This window comes from Melopsittacus undulatus, chromosome 4 (assembly GCF_012275295.1).
Source record: "Melopsittacus undulatus isolate bMelUnd1 chromosome 4, bMelUnd1.mat.Z, whole genome shotgun sequence".
In the NCBI taxonomy this organism is placed as follows: Eukaryota; Metazoa; Chordata; class Aves; order Psittaciformes; family Psittaculidae; genus Melopsittacus; species Melopsittacus undulatus.
Window position 1 is genome coordinate 19,038,260 of NC_047530.1, and position 17,853 is coordinate 19,056,112.

Below are 17,853 nucleotides of genomic sequence, written 5' to 3' on the forward strand. Positions count from 1 at the left end.
AAAACCCAGAATAAGGTTTACAAATTCCAGGCTATTAAGAAACACTTCTGCAAAAAAAACCCTCATGATGGCCTGCTGAACAGGCAGACAGAAGGACCCGAAGAGGATTGTCTTCCTTTCCCTAAGATTCTTATCACCCTTTTTTTTTTTCTGCGTGACACAGGAAGCTTTTGCACTATAACAATCATTATGTGTAAGAACACAAATGCGTCACAGAAGTCTTACAGTTACTTTCTATTCTAACTGGGGTCACATGGCAGCTCACAATTTGCACCGGAATTTGTTTGGTGCAATAGGTACATAACAAAATAATGATTAATTATGTATATGTACATGCTTCCTGGGAGACAACACTAAGACCCAGTTCATCATTTCCTAGAGCTGTGTAACAAAATCCTTAGCCTAAGAATCAAAATCTCCACAAACTTAAAGATCTCTGAATTTTAACATCACGCTGTATTACAAACAAAAAAACCTGATTCTATCTGAAAAGTATTTGTAGGCGGGTTTTCTGAGCCTCAAAAAATTACACCTTGCTCTGAAACTGCCAACCTTCCAAATCACAGAACTGTTAGGGCTGGAAAGGACCTTAAGATCATCTAGTTCCAACCCCCAAATAAAAATATGCAGTATTCATTTTGCTCAAACTACAGAGTTGCTCTATGAAATTTATGCAGAAACACTTAGACTCTTCAAAGAAAAAAACAACCCTGAACCAAGAACACAGGAAACCCAAAACATAACTCTCATCAAAAAGGGGTCAGAACCAGTGCCAGGATTGCTACTCTGCTTGTTACTGATCCACTATTCTATCCCAGAAGTCACAGGAGTACTGCATTCCCCAGTGGAAGAAGTAATTAAGTGAAAGCTATTCTACAAACACAACCCACTAGGAGCTCAGGCTTATATTTAAAAATATTTACATTTATTAACTTAAAAAATATACATACATATAAAAATATAGATAAAAATATATTTATACATTGAGAATATACATATTTATACATTGAGAAGAGTTTAATTGAACCCTGAAAACATAACTTCCATTCCTTTCTCATTTGGTAGTATAAATTTAGTCAAGAACATATTCTACTCTATGCTAATTTACCACAATAGTCTCCAAGCATTTTCCAGTAATGCACTATGCAGTCCAACTGTCATTAGTTTGCTCTCTCATTCTTTCCATAGAAGGAGCAATGTTTGCAATGGATTAAGAATTTTATGATTTTATAGAACTGCACACGTGTAAGATGCTATGTTTGTGAAAGAAAAAGACAGGATTTAATAAACATACCCCAAAGTTATAATGGAAGACGTGGAAACAAGCTGGGAATTCAATCTAAAGTCCTAAAATGGACCCCCTTGAAAGCTCAACTTCTTACACACGTTTCCTCTTCACTGCAGAAACTCAGGCACAACAGAAGGACAAAATTATTTGGTTTGGCTTTCATTATTCATTCAGTCTTCTAAATACTAGTTTCAGCCCACTAAGATCCTCTGAGATCAGAATCAACACCTCAAGCTGGATTCAAATGTATACCAAAGTCAAGCTGGGGTTGCAGGGCATGATGCATCTGCAGCGACATGTCCCTCAGGAATCCGAGTCACAGCACTCGCTGCTCATCTGCATTTCCTGAGCACAAGAACCTAACCCCCACTACATACTGGCTGAGCCACGAGAAAACACAGGAAAACCTGAAGGTATATCCTGGTCACACTGGAATAACATCTCTTTGACAACTTTGAAACTAGAAAGCATTACTCAAAGGATGCTATGCGAGGACTTTGCACCCACAAGCAAACCACACAGTTTCTTTGTCAAGGAGGTTACCACATCATTCCCTCCTTCAAGATATGTTCCTTGCATAAGGCCTTCCAATGCTTTGGCTTGCTCAGCTGCCCTGTGATATGGTTATTTGTAAGGCTCGGACTATGTCATGCAGTGCCTTATGACAACAACTCAAATTAGTCAAGCTCTTTGCTAAGGGAACACCCTTCTCATGGCCAAGCCCAGTAGATCTGTCTAAATGACAGAAAATAATCTATTTTATTTTGCTTTTGTAGTTACTGTAGATAGTCTCAGATTCCCCAGTGCTCAGAAACGTATCCCCATTCTAGAACACATCTACAGCAGCCTCTTGATCTTCAGATTATTCAGGATCTGGAACAATTCACCAACAGAAAGAGGAAAATATGACTTTATATAATTTTCCCCTATATCTTTTCACTTTAAATGTGTGTTATGCTGGATATTTTATGTTACTTGTAGTATCTTTACATACGTCTACATAAAAATACCAGCTGTTCCTTTAAAAATCAGGATCTCTATCACAGAATGGCTCAGCTCAGTTTAAAGGCATGTAAATGAGAGACTCACTTACTAGTAATTATTATTCACCTTTCGAGTCCACTGTTTTGTTATACCTAAACTGGGTATTATTGCTAAAACTTAGAAACTTAACTGACATAGAGTATTTAGGCCACTTTTCTACCTTTTAAATAGCAACTTTACTTTTGCTGCTGGAATCCTAAACAGGGTAGACATTATATCTCCCTAATGCAAGGTTCTAGAGAGCAAAGACCTCCTTTCTGAATATCTGCAATTTTCTAAAGAACTACCCTTATCATAGCCTTGCATTACCATAACATGCATGGATGTTTTCTTTACTGTGACCTCTTCCAAAATCACTGAATTTTAAAAATGCAGTTTTCTTTTGGGAGAATATATTTACCTGCATGCATACACATCAGTCATAGCGGTTTTGTGCCTCACAAATGCCACCTGCTACTGGACAGACAAATCTATCACTGGGCCTTGGCAACTGAAGTGAATTTCTCTAGATACTTAGCTCCTCTGAAATACGACTAAAGGTCTACACCAGTGTATCACCTTCAAAATATATATTTGACCCATTACAAATAAAGAGTTTTGTATTATGTTCTTAAGATTCATAAACAAGTTTGAGAAAACTGAAAAATACAGCGACTACAAGGTTATGTCCCACAACTAATATAACCACAGGTATGGCTCTGCTGTGCTTAGCAAAGTCACTTGGCAAAAAGTTTTTAGTTCAAACTGTTACAAATATCAACCAGACATAACAGTTTAGGCATTAAATACAATTAAAACATATCTTCCCTAGTTACGAAATAACACTGCTACCCTCTCTTATCTCTTCCAAACTACTCATCACTAAAGGTGCTTCTCTTTTGAAGATGATAAGCTGATTACCAACAGCTTATTTATCCTCAGCTATGCTGTGGTCACAGACTTCATCTTCAGTTGGCATCCTAGCCAAACTGAAGTCAATGGGAGTGTTACGTTGGTTCTTTAGAACTGCAATTACACCTCTGCTCTAATTGGCAGAAAGCTCATTGCTTACTAATCAAAAAAAAAAACAGCAATCTCGGCAGTTTTGCATTCCATGAAAAATTAATGGATAAAAACTCAGCAGGAAAAGTGTGTATTTTGCAGGTTTATACATACACAAGTAGAATCTGAAAGCTCCTCTTCATAAGTGAGATGATCCAAATACATTATTGGTGAATTAGCATAACTTCTAAAAGGCATTTTTACAGAGTCTTTGCAGGTACAGATCACTGATCAGGAAAGCATGTATAGTACAGCAAACATGCTTTTTACCTGATCATATGAATACACAAGCTCCTACACTCTCTAGCTTGCTCATACATTTTAGGAATTGTTAATCTCACAATTAGACTACTAGCAATAGTCCATAACTTGCACACATACTTTGTGCACTTAAAGCTAGGACTTCAGGTGCATCCTTCTTTTTTTCCTCCTCCCCCCACAAGATATACCAAATTCACTAATACACTATAAAATGACAAGGAAAGCATGCCATTTAAAACAAAAATAAGCGATTACCACCACTGAACTGAAGTTTATAAAGAGAATGCAAACGGCATTCTACATTCTCTTTACTTTACATTCAGGCTATATCAGCAGGCACATGTACAGATGGCCTCTCCCCAATCCAGTGTCTAATGTGCAGTCAAATTAGGTGAGTAAGGAACAAGAGTTTTAAACCACACTAATCCTGTGGCTTCAGTATCTTACAGAAATGACAGACAAGGAAAATCAAAACTCTCATCACAGGATGAAGTTATAAAAGTAAAGACTAGAAAGCAAAATATAATCCCATGCCATCAAGTTCTCTGCCCTGTACCTGGAATATTAATTGTTTGGTCTAGGAGACTCCGGCAATAGTTAACTAATTGCCTTCAAGCAAACCTACTGAAGCAGCACTTCTCAGCCTTACTCCTTTCTCTGACTGAGGCATTGAAGTATCAATCCCTAACATAAGACCTAACAACTGAGAAAGCTGTACACCCACTCCTCTGGTTCCTGTCATTTTCAGAAGATATTACAGCTTGTTTCATTTTAATATCAATACTAGCATTATCTGTCTTGTCAGAAGGGAGTGAAGAATCCAGCTCAGGCACTCTGTTCAGCAGCAGAGGCCCTTCAGTTTTTGGGTCCAATTTGGTATCGCTTCATGACATTTCTCTGGGCTAATCCTACCTTTGCCTGTGTGTGGAGTTTCTCACAATCATGTCTGTAATACTCCTTTCTGAAGCTTGCCTCTTTGTCTTGCTTCTCTCAGTCTGCAGCTGAAGACCTTCTCCAAAACAGCCCCCAGCTTCTCCAAATGCCATCTATTTTTACCTAGGAGCTGCCGTCTCACTCCGGATGCTGCTAATTGGCCCCTTAGTCACAACTGGAGAAGTAACCTAGTTGAGTAACTCTTTCTGAGCTGCGGCACTGAGCAATCTGTATGTCTCAGACTTGCATTAATTCAAATGAGGAAGCTTCCAGTGAATTTGTTCCCATGCAAGATAAAGCCCAAAGTGTAACACAAATTAACCAGAATTCAGCCTCCAAGATTCTATTTCAAGTTCACTCACACACTTTTAAGTAATGACCTTCCCGCACAGGAGTTTATGCATTTAAAGTTCTAAATCCTGTAAGAAAGCACTACAAAACACATGAGATTAACTGCAGTACTAGAGATCAAGTGTACTTGACCTACTCATCAGTCTTTTTTTTCCCCCCACATATTACCTGTAAACTTGCAAGTATCTACTCAAAAAAACTGACAGAAAACACATGTATAGTTAGATTTTTAATGAGTGAAACAAGTGATGACAATGCACACACATAAGCAACCTATTCTGAAACAGGTTTTTTTCCACACAGACTTCTTTCTTACATACTTAACAGAAAACAGCTGGCTTTACAGCTACAAAATGTTTCAGACAACTCAGCAAGCCCTGCTTGCTTCTTAATCACTTTGCTAATGAAAAGCTAAGTTGGAGCATCTTGGAATTTCCTCCTAACTATTCTGCTTCTGCATAGTTATCAACCAAATTGATACAAACAGGAAAAATGGATCATGAGACATACTAGTTAGGCAGCTTTTGCCAGGAAAACACTGGGAAAAGTAAATAACTAAATTATCTAAATTCATTCTAAATTACTTTACAGTGATGGTAATACTTTATTATTTGACTAGAATGGCAAATTTAAATGCTACGTATTTAAAAGCCATTACCTCAGAAATATAGAACGTAAATGAGAAAATTACTATTTATTAAGAGAACTTGGCTCATTTTCACTAATGAAGAGTGCAGTCATTTAATACTAATATAATGAATCCCTTTTAGAAATTCTGAGGTTACCACAGACAAACACAACATGCGCTTTTGACAACATGAATGCAACTATAAGATGTCCTGAACATCATCTGTAAAAACTAAAAGCAGAGCTTTTCCACACACTGGTAGTCCTGGATTCAGTTAAATACTGGCAGGATTAATACTATTTCCTAGGACGAAAAAAGGATCCTGTTCCACCCCATGAAGACGGCATACACTGCCAAGAGAACAGGGAGGGCCTTCAGCTGCGGATCATTAAGAAACAGCCATTTAAAAAAATGGGATGTTCTGGAGAACACAGCATCCAGTAAAACGGTGGAGTACTTTTTCCATGTGGACCCAAGAGAACTTGAAATCATTTGTTCTGCAAATGAGAAACTGAATGCTCCTATGATGGTCTGTTTTGCTGAGAAAGGAACTTCTTTTCACTTGAAAAGAAGGCAAAAAGGATCTGCTTTAAGCGTGACTCTGCTAAAAAGAATGAATATATACAGCAGACTGCAATATCCTTGCCCTGCAAACCACCACCATTAGCACTGTGCATCCCTACCTCCCACTCCCTCATTAGCTTGGTTTGGGTTTGGTTATTTTTGTTTTTAAAGAAACAGTTCTGTATGGCTGTGTACAACTTTGGTCCAGAGTGAAGACTCCAATAATAAAGAAGTAACACTGCAAGAACTCCAGTTGATTATACTATAGAAAAGGCATGCACATCTATTTCGGTTCAAACGTATGGTGCTCCAAAACCAATGAGAAATCCTTGCTTCTCACGACAGCACCATGACAGACATTTTGTTCCTGAAAGGAGCAAGGAGTGAGCAGGGAGCAAGCTCTCATAGGACAAACAGAGACCATCACAGAAGCACCAGGCAATCTGAGGCCTCGGAACCAGCTCAAGAACATCCCTCTCACTGTTCAGCTCCTAGACTTCATGCTTGTTGATCAAAAATATTGGAAAAATGTAGGAGTTTCTAGGTGTGGACACAACTGTGATGGGACAGGACATGGTTATTCCCAGTTACATTCTTGGATTATCCATGCGGTGTTCAGGCACAGCCAAAATAGTTTCTAGACAGACCAAGGCCTGATGGTTATTGATCATTTTACAGGAGGCTATTCTCCAATGTCCAAAGCAGATGTGGCAGGCAGGTGCTATGGTGAACTGTGACCAGCTTAGAAACTTAAGGGATTTCCGAGGGTACTCAGCTCCAATCAATCCCAATGTCCTGTGCTGCCCTCAGTACAGGAGGGGACACCACTGACTTTCCATGTCACTCTTGCCTCCTGGCTAGGGACTCATAAGTCCCTACTCCCCATGGGGCTTTTCTACCATTTCAGTGCCATCTCCTGCACTCAACCAGGCCTACCACAGATGGCTGAGTTCTCCTGAGTTGTTTGTCCACACTCACATCAGGTGCAAAGAGCAGCCCAGTTTGTCCTCTTTTCGCTTGCACACAGCCTTACCTGGACACACAGGTTTTCTTGGCCTAATGCAAGGGTTTGATCAGGATACAGCAAGGCAAAGGAAATTAAAAAAGAATGGCTTGTGCAATGAAGAGGAAAATGGCAGGTTCTTCTGCTTTGAGCACTACTCTTCCCAGCTATGAGATAATCCTTGCTTGAGGCATCAGCACCACCTTAGGGCACTCATGGTGCAAGTATCCATCCCTGGCCCTCCCTGCAATAGCTCAGATCACCTGAAAAAAATCAAATTACTCAAAAACTCAACCAGCTTGTAGACAGATACAAATTTATTGGTATTTCTGATTAAAGTACTTGTATGCAAAACTGTATTATTGTACAGTAATATACTTCACTTGTCCAGGAATCAAATTTTATCATTTTTCCACATCCTCAACTATCTCCAAGTAACAGCATACTAAGTAATCCTTGAATTTTCTTCTTATTTTTCCAATGTTAAAAAAATGCACAGAGTTTTAAAAAGTTGAGGAAAAAGTGGTTTAGATATTAGAGCAAGCTCAGATAACTCAGCAGTTTGCCTGCAGTAGCACTTCCCTTCTCTCTCACACAGAATACATTCACTCAAGCAGAGCTCTCTGTCCCTCAGTAGTCAGCCCAGTTCTGGTACCAGTAAGCTCTAATTCCCCTCCACTGCCCTGCACCTGTCCCTCCAACTCCTCCTATACAACAGGTCTGTCCAGTTCCTCTCAACTTCCTGATTCTGTGACAGCAACAACTCCCCTTTGCTTTCCCTTCCCTGATCATACTAAGCTAACAAACATTGGTCATTTTATGCTTCTGGGCTTCCTGCACATTTGAAAAATAAATTTAAAAAAATGAAGCTTTTTTCCTTGGTATCATTCAAATATGTACGAAGAAGAATTTTACAACTATTTGAAAATGTTTAGGTAAAAACCAACCAACCAAAACAAAAACTGATGACTGAAGACATGTCTGAATTATAATTGAAACTCCTAACGTTTTCTGAATGTCCAAGGAGTAGAATACACAATGTGTACAAAATTCTTGTTGGATCACTCTTTTGAAAGTAGAGCTTCTTTTTTATTATGCCTAATAAGAAATGCCAATGTCCTTTCTTAAACCAAACAGAAACACAGAATTTTTTTCCTATGGAAATATTTGAGAACACCTTACTGGTATGAAAACATCTTGATTTATAACTTTCACATAAAAACTTGAAATCCAACTTGTTTTCACAATTTTACCTTTATTCTGTACATAATACTCTACCTCCAACTGGAGGAGAATGAAGTCATGTTCAATAACTTCAAAACTTGTCTTAACCTCAGCAAAAAATGTGCAAAAAATAAAATACACTGCAGTCTCTTTTTTCAATTAAAATACAAGTAGAGTCCTCTTAATGTTCTTCAACACAGCGATCAGACTTTGCCTTATTGATGTTACCACATAGCATACTAGCTAGGGTAACACACATTAACACATATCTCCCTCTACATGACTAGCTGTCAAATAGTGAACCTGATTCAGCAGTCCTTAATCAGGAAAAGTGCAAATATAACCAAACTACACTTGGTTCTGAATAACACAGAAACTGGCCTTAATTCTGAAATGCAGGGAAAGCTGTTAAAATGTGGAGACTGATGATCCTACACATCCCCAGCTCTTAGGGCTCTCAAGGCTAGAAGATTCTGAATATAGGATCAGGTTATAAGTTGATCTAATTTTGACTCACTGTCTCATAAAGCTCTGCAAATACAAGCCAAATAAAACCATCATTTGAAAAAATAAGGATCAGCTTTCCTCCGAGTCCACAGCTTTGCTACAGCATGCACAGACAGTATTTTTAAGTGATACCTGCCACTGAAAATTTACAGTTGCTAAAGATAGCCATCTCAAGCTGTAAAGCAAATAAAAAAGCATCCTATTCAAATCCTAGCACCTGAAACATGAGTAATTAGAAAAATCAAATAACAAAAAAGACAACAAAGCCCTACCAAAAAACTGCAATACCTTATCCTTTGATTATGCCTGAAAAATTGACAGGTAGTCACTCAAAATATGGAAATCCATCTTTTAAGTATATAAAAATAATAACAATAATTTAAAAAATCTTATTTTTCAGACACCTTTAAGAGCCTTACCTTCATTACATCCACAAGATGAGTATTGCTTCTTTCCATCAATGGAGCACTCTAAAGAGCATACCTCCTTCTAACCCGAGTGCTTACTGAAGGTATGTTTAAAAGTCCAACACTAGCCTATAGACTAATTCACTTGCCTAACAAGTGAATTATATTCATAACTGGATGGTGATTAACATTAAACAAACCAACACTCACACAAACAGCACACCAAATCATTCTTTTCAAACTGCCAATCCTTGAGGTCAAAACATCCATGCTTTTAAGTCAAATTACAATCAACTTCCTCCCCACCCATTCTATTATTTGTTATTCATGCATTGACAAGAGCATGGAAACCACTTCACAAAAAAATCACAGGTAGCTTGGAAGAACTTACACTACTTAAAGATGAAACACCTTTAAGAAACAAGAGAGGGAAAGGGCTTGAGTTTAAAAAAAAAAAAAAGCCACAAAACCAACCCCAACCAAACTTATTTTCCCCTTTCACTTCTTCAAATACTTCCCATTATCCTCTCATCATTTTACCCATTACACTGCCCCCCAATTACACCCACATTCAAGTATCGAGCCAAGCAACTGGCTTTCAACTCCAAAATTTAAAATGAAGTTATCCAAAGATAACAACACTTTGAGTCACAAATAATTCACAAAGGTTTGGTTCTGGCCTCTAAGAAAAATATTTGCTTTAGAATCTAAAATTGTAGTTATCAGTTAAAAAAAATAAAAGAGAAAAAAGAAAAAGAAAGAAGGAAAACAAAAACAAAACTGGTTTTCTGTTTTATTTGCCTTCAGATTCATGCTACACCCCCTCTTTATCTATTTTAATATCGAGGAAGCTGCTAGCTTATAAATCAAGTATTTTCTAATCAAATGTTAGTAACCTCCTCCTAATACTACTTTTGACAGCAGCAACAGCAAACAAAAGACAACATTACTACAGATTTGTAAGAGAGATTAAGTTTTTCATGGCGAAAACTCCAAGTAGTAGTGTGCTGACACACGGCTCTGAACCCGAGAGCGCTCTCGGTTTCTGCTTACCCACCCTGGATCTCTAGAGCAGCCGTGACGTAGGAGTGACGGCCATCATCCAGCGCTGAAGGCAGCTCCCCGGCTGTTTACTGCCTCTAACTTCATTCCAGTTCTCGTGGGTAAACACACGCTGGCCAGTCCTTTCATTATCTGCATAATCCCAGCCTCTTTGATTACTGGACTGTAATACCAGTGCCCAAGTGAGCTTTCATTGCTGAATTATGGCCATACAAAACATGAAGAGGGGAGTGCCAAACAAGATGATTAAGTAGCAAACTATGACAAGGCATGAATTACATTATTCCTATCATTAGCCACAGAAACGAGAGGTTTGTGTAGCCAGTAGTAACTATGCGTAAAGAAAGCTCCTCCACTTTGACACGGTTTCAAAATAAAAGCAACTATTTATTTTGAGTAATTTTCTTCTTCGGTTGCTTTGACACTGAACTGTATTTCAACAGCCTACAAATTACTTCCTTTTTCAGACTACTTTGAAACAACGTCAGAGGAAAGTCTTTTAAAAAGGCAGGCTCAGATTACAGCCCTTTATTTTCAGACAACAAGAGCATAATAATTTTTCGAAAACTAAACTGCACAGCTTTCATTTCAGCAACTCACTGCCTCTGTATAAGTATATATGTAATCTCTGCAAATGCTGGATTCACCAGCATATTGTATTTCATTTCCCCAAATTCCTAAAAAGAATAAATCAAAAAGTGAGTTTTAAGGAGTTTGGTAACAGCCATGAAACCTTGGGGTTTTTTTTGTTTTGTTTTGCTTTAAACCACATCATCTGAGGTTTCACTCATTTCTGCAAAGGCAGAGGTTCCCTTCTACCTTCAATGGTCTGCTTTACTGGTTTTAACAGGTATGTTTGGAAATGGAAAGGCAAATGCTTAAGAATGACAAAAGTTAATGTAAGGACACACAACTCATCACACTAAATTACTGCATGTTACACCACAAAATTGGTGGAACAAACACAGCAAAAGTCCAGAGAGATGAACTTTTTAGTGCTGTAAGATATCATTCCACAGCACTGGGAGAAGTTGTTCAATATTCTCTAAGATTTAGACCCAAAGAAGGGAATACCAAGCAAACATACAAAGCATTTGCTACCAAACACTTTACAGTTGACAATGAAGATCACAAGTGCAGGTGGCATCAGGCATTCTCCCCAGCAGTAAAGGAAGAGAGAAAGGGCATGCAAAGACAGTTGTGCTTAGGACAGGCAGAGGGAAGTGAGAAAATAGAAAAGCTTACTCAGAATCGCAGTTTAAAATTATTTTAAATCTACAGCCCTAATGTAACCTGGTGATGTTTGCTAAAATGTGCTAATGAGAAGGAACAGATCCTGTGAAGCAGCAAAACCAACTACGGATTTCAGTTAAAAAAGGAATTTTTTTCAAAAAATCCCACAGCACACTACCCTCAGGAAGAAAAAGTAATGCAACAGTGAATTATTATAGTGAATTAAAAACCAGAATAATTCATTTAAAAGTTTTATTACTTTAAACAAATAAAAAATCTGATTGAGAAGGAAGGAACCTCATGTTTCAGATGAGCCAATGAAGCAACAGTGCTCCAGTCTGGCTGAGACCTGAATTTCACTAGGCTGTATTATCACCTTTAGCTGTGACTTTAAAAAATGTTCACAACAGTCTGTAATTTTTGAAAAGAAAAACAAAAATAATTAAATCAGATTTGTTTCTATTAAAATAAGATTAGAGCAATCTTTCGGTTACCCAGCTGTAATGAAAGGAAAGAATCATAGAGTTTGTATAATGTCGTATTTAATTTTTATCTCTTGTTTTTCTCAAACCAAACAACATTCTTAAAGACTGTCATTTTTATGCTGTACTACTCACAAGATATTAATTCAAAAGAGCATTGACAAATAAAAAGATTCAGATTGAGAGCATCCATTAATTTTCAATGCCCAATTTGAGACATCCTGATATCTCTAAATGTTTACTTAGCACCATGTAGTATTTAGGACTAGTTCCCATCAAGTTCACTTGTATTTTGAGTCATCATCCACTCTGTAAATCACGACCCAGAGTCTCAGACTGAGCAGCAAAAAGAGCAAGCACTTCTGAACAACAGAGTATAACTGAAGATATAAAAAGCAGAGGAATCAACACATTCTAATTCCTACGAGAAAATATCCAATTACTCTAACACATGAAAGCCTCACTTCCCTCACTGCCTTACCTACAAACTTTCAAAGTTTCTGAAATGGGTAAAGCTGGGTCTGTTACAACTACAGATGTAGGAAACTGCAAGCCAGAAGGGGCTACCAGAGCATATCGCCTAAGCTAAATGACACAACCCCTAAGATTCCCTAATGAAGCAATCCTCTGTGAATTCAGTCTAATAACTTGTGTCCAACTACGATATAACTTTCAGAAAAGGTGTGACTTGATTTGGAAGCACAAAATCAGAAAACACTTTGGAGAGTTCATGCCAGCACATATTTCTCCTCATTATTAAAAATGCATGCCTAATTTCTGGTTTTAGCCAACAGCATTAGTTCTTGTGTTTGACCACTATTTTCTCCACATAAGACACTATGACTATATCAGACCTCAAGCTTTTCAATAAACTATTCAAACAGATTATATTTTTTTAATTGTACTGCACAAAGCATTTTCTCTGAGTCTTCGATCATTTAATGGGTCTCTCTCACTTGCTATAGCTTCTTCAATTAGTTTAAGTCCCAAACTCCATGATGCATCCTAGTATTGATCTTACTAGGGCCACACACAGGAGTAACACTGATGCCTCTGTCACACCTAAGAGGAAACAAATCATTTGCTCTGCAAGGATGACACATGTACACTCTGGTTAATAACAGATGCTAAATTGCCTGATGATTCTTAATTATGATAACCCTATCTCTTTCTGTTACTCACAAAATAATCTTACACCATCAAAGAACTATGCCAAATTTGGGCTGGTATTCATGCACAAAGCAAAAGGCTGACCCAGGGCACAAAAACCATCCCTGACAAACAGCAAAGGACCACTAAAGAAATTCTAAAGCAACCATTTCACGTGGGCAGAAGGGCACTCTTTCAGAAATAAGTTTCTAGAAATTCTACAAGACTTACTGGAACTTTATGAAACTGTGTACAGAAACTTCAGCCATGTTACTGCATAGTGTAGTAACAAGAAAAATAATAAATCACACAGAACATATTTATGAAAATTGAAAACTCTTCTATCAGAAGCAGAACCAGTAGCAGACAGATCAATACAGACTCTGTGAGAAAGTTATTGCTATTTCTTTGCCTCACTTTAAAAGAGAATTGTATTTTTTTTCTTTCAGGTAGTTTTGCAGAAATATCCTAGGTTTTAGCTCAACTTGCCTACAATGAAATGATCATTTCTGGAGTCATCAGGACATCAAAAACTGCATTTTCCATTTAGACTCAGACAAGAGATTCTTGTTCATTTGAATATTATTTTGTGATTCAATGTGCAGACATGCTGAAAAACTAATTTTATTTTTTTTTCTCAATTTCTATACAGCACCTGCCTGAAGATTTAGGCACACAAAATTAAACCTATTTCAAAAGGTACAAAACATTAATCACCTCTTTTGACTTTTTTCCAGGTTAACTGGATCTGGAAACGCTTATAACCACACGTGTGCAAATCTCTGCTTCTGAAGCATAAGTATCTCCATTGATGTTAACCATTTAATGACCCAGCACAGAGATCCTGTAATCAACCCTCTTCATGGAACAGGTCATAAAGGGAACCGCACTTAGAACCAAATTATAAGTTCATACTTCCTGCTAGAATCAAGTCCCCTGGTCCTGAGCAATGGCTTCCTAGGCTTTTTCTCTCTGCTTAGTCACACAGCATAACAGCTTCACACAACCTCTTTATCTCCCTTCTTCGCCCACCAAATGGAAAACCAAAAAATGCTGGGGTAGCTTATTTCACGAGTCCCTCACAGCATCTCACAGGTCAGAAATAGTATGGCTAAAGACTCTTTGGCTTTGCAAGAAACAAGGGCTGCTTCCAGGACCATGCAACCTGCAGAGGACGCCAATGCAAGGAATGAGGAAGGAGCAGTTGAAGAAAGCTTTCCCTCTTGGGCTGTACACATAGCTTCACATGCAGCCAGTAAAAATTCAGGCCTCATCCCACTACCTCACTTCTGGCCTCCTTATGGTGCTCTCACAGGCTGCAGTGCAAAATAAAACCCTCTGAAATAAAATTTCACATAGTTATAGCTTAGGAAAACATTAACAGCAGCAGCTGCTCTGAGCTTTCTGAAAACTTCAGAAGACAACACTCACCAGCTTCTAGCCTAACTTACTTAATCAGAAATGGTATTACTTCCCTTGAAAAGGAAAGTCACATAAACTGACATAATTCACAAAAATAAAAAACAAAAACAAAAGAGACACGTAAGAAGAGAAGGCAGAGCTCGCAGATGGCTTTTTTCCCCTCACATCAACACCAGCAAAATATTTGTAGCTGAACTCTGCTTTTTTTTTTTGCTTTTTCTTCAACATGGACAGAAATTACATCTAGACAATAAGTACATTTTTAAAACAAAACTCCTCTGTCATATTTTTTTCCCAGCAATTCTTCCAGTCATTAAATGGGTTTTAGGCAAACCTACTAAACAGCTGCTTAATATTTTCAAGTAGGTTTGGTCCAGGTAGCATCTGCCAACCTCTTAGCTACATTTAGTATCCTCCCACAGTTGAAGCCTAACAGACTTCTCTATTGAGACTTAAATCAGCAGCCTCTTTGTCTCCATGCAACTGCTCTTTTACTGAAAATGGTATGGCATCATAGAAAGCACAATATGAATCTAAGCAGTGAAGCTGATAGGAAACTTCTTGTTGTCTAAATGAAAAAAAAAAAAAAGGCAAATTCACACTTATTTCCTGACTGGAGAAACTAAAACACAGGCCAGCCCTCCCCACAGCCATATGGATGCTATCGCAATGGCATTTGCAGGTAAAAAATAAACATTTCAATGTTCACATTCACTTGCTGCCCTGTTAGCCAGTTCCTATCCCTTCCAGGGGATGGATTAGATGACATCATATAAGGGCAAGTTGCAGACTATGACCATGCTGCTTTACATGGTCTTTTTTTTCCTGTATAAAGTAAATCTCTACTCAACTAAATAAGCTTCCCTGCAATATACATCTCCTCACAGGATTCTCAGAAGTTTTATAAATATAGAATGCTGAAATTCCACACTCTCTTTTTCCTTCTTTTTAGTATTATAAGAATGTGGGAGTTTCAGTGTCATGCATGTTCCTAACCATTTGTAAGAAAAACAAACATTAAGAGAGATATGCCAGATTTATTTAACATTGCTGATCTTCATCATCTTCTAAATATGAAACCAGGAATACTCGTGTTTAACACCAACTACTTAAAAAAAAAAAAAAGAAAATAGAAGTACTGGTGGTGTTTGAACCCAGGCCTGCTATGTAGTGTGGCTTCACTGCAATGGAAGTTTACCATTTCACATGACCACTATTCCCCACCCCTCCCCAAACCCAAAGACCATGTAAAATCAGACTATTTGTCACCTGGTGAAATGAGAAATCAGTAGTTCCCTGACAAATGGTACCTAATACTTTAGTATCAGACAAACACAGAAACCTGACCTTTAACAACTTCTTTCATGTAATAATCTTCAATTGCTATCTTACCAAAAACTACAAAAGCAACAGCAACTACTGAAAAAAAGATTAGCCTGTATTTGCCTCTAATACTACAATACTTATCTAATAAAATACTCTACCTGAAATTTACAGCCAAAAAATAGTAGTTTTAAATAAAGTTTGTTTAGGGTTAATTAGAAAAAAAAAATCTTAAATTTTGATAGCTGCTTGTTGATAACTGGTCTTCCCTATTCTCCTACTTGAAAAACGTGCAGTCTATCAAGCCCTTCAAAATAGACATCCCCAGCAGCATCAATAATTTTGCTCAAGAGTCACATTTTGCATATTAATACTTTAATACTTGCCTATTAATACTAATAATATTTAGGCCACAGCCAATTTTTTTCCAAAACTTTTCTCCTCCCTTATTCAAATAAAGCAATCACAACAGAAACTCTTGGTGCAATCCTTAACAAAACCAGCACATCAAATTGTCAAAAAAGACTACTAACCAACACCAGGACACACTCGTTCTTCCAAGAACAGACTTCTAAACACACATGTGCATGCATGCACACACTGCCCTCCTTGAACCCACAGCTAAATTAGTTTCAGGTTAGTGCATCCACTCAATCTCAAATGGTCAGTGCTAAGAAACATGCGCTCTGATTTCTACCTGAGTCATGTGTACAAAGGTAAAAAAAAGTAAACATTTTTAAGTTCAATTCAATTTCACATAATAATCATAAAGAATCAAAAGAAAAATAAATCATTTCATTTCCCTTAACACTGTAGAAGTTTCAGATTAGCCAGATGATAAATTCCACCTTTGATTTTATCCTCTTTCCAGATGCAAAATACTGTAAAACTCCTTTGTTTATTTGTTCATGTAATAGGAATGAAAATATGAGTAGTATTTAATTTTCTTCACTAGTCATTTCTTCTACCAGTTATGTGGCAAGATCTATAAATGCTGACATCAGAAATGGATTTAAACTTCCTAAATTTTATTCCCTTAGATTCTGTCTCTCACACTATATTCTTCCCTATTCCAAAGACATAGTTCTGTAGGAGATAAAGTGGATTAAAGACATATTGAGGATTATAGATTATGTAGTTAGAACAAACACAGGCAAGTATGTCAAATAGCTGACCCTACAGAAAGGAATCACATTCTGTTCTCAATATGATATACAAAAATAGAAAGCATATTCCACTAGGAAAATATTTACTTAATAATTTATCATTTAAGAACTACTACTGTACAAATTAAAGTACAAAGACAGCATGTTGAAATCAATGTGAAGATATATACAAAATTATTATAATACAGCTTCAATTTTGATTGTAATTGGGTTTACAAAGTTTACTCTATTCCAGCATGAATCACACTTCTGTTTTCCCCTACAGTCCTACGTCTAAAACTCATTCCAATTTTTGGAGGTAGGAGAGGCTGAGAAACACTGTACTGCCGAAAAGTCTAGAAATAAAAGGATAAAAATCTCAAAGTATCCAGCTGGAAAGAAACACCAGTGAGATATAAGATTAAATTTAGTCCAGACATTAATAACTTCCTTAATGATCTATATGATTAAAATAGCATATAGATAACATCTACTGAGGATATTAAATAAGAAACTTTGAGTAGCAGTAAAGTCAGAAATAATACAAAGGAACCTAAGCAAATTCCTTACATAGCCTCATAATAAAGTGAAATTCAGTATGGAAAAACACCATACTGATACATCTGGGAAAAATAATCCCAAATACAGATATTCAGTATGGACAAGAAACTAGGGAAACAACAATGCAGAAAAACTGCATTAACCACAAATGCAGCATGAGCTCAGAAAAGATGGGGGAGTCTATCTGGCCACTGAATCCAGGAATAGGGGAGAAGGCTGAATTAC

General features: G+C 37.3%; 1 protein-coding gene across 6 annotated transcripts in view; it reads right to left on the bottom strand.

Moving 5' to 3' along the window:
* Positions 1-17,853, bottom strand: part of PPP2R5E (protein phosphatase 2 regulatory subunit B'epsilon) — a 71,968-nt gene that overhangs the window by 39,652 nt on the left and 14,463 nt on the right. The window contains exon 1 of one of the 6 annotated variants that reach the window (XM_031049292.2): positions 10,309-10,368. The exons of 3 other annotated variants lie outside the window; for them this stretch is intronic. The gene's annotated coding sequence lies outside the window, so the exon portion shown is untranslated. Of the gene's footprint in view, positions 1-4,546; positions 4,658-9,263; positions 9,367-10,308; positions 10,369-17,853 lie in introns of those variants that run through there. 2 more of the 6 variants (XM_031049290.2, XM_031049291.2) reach the window with 2 other exon arrangements.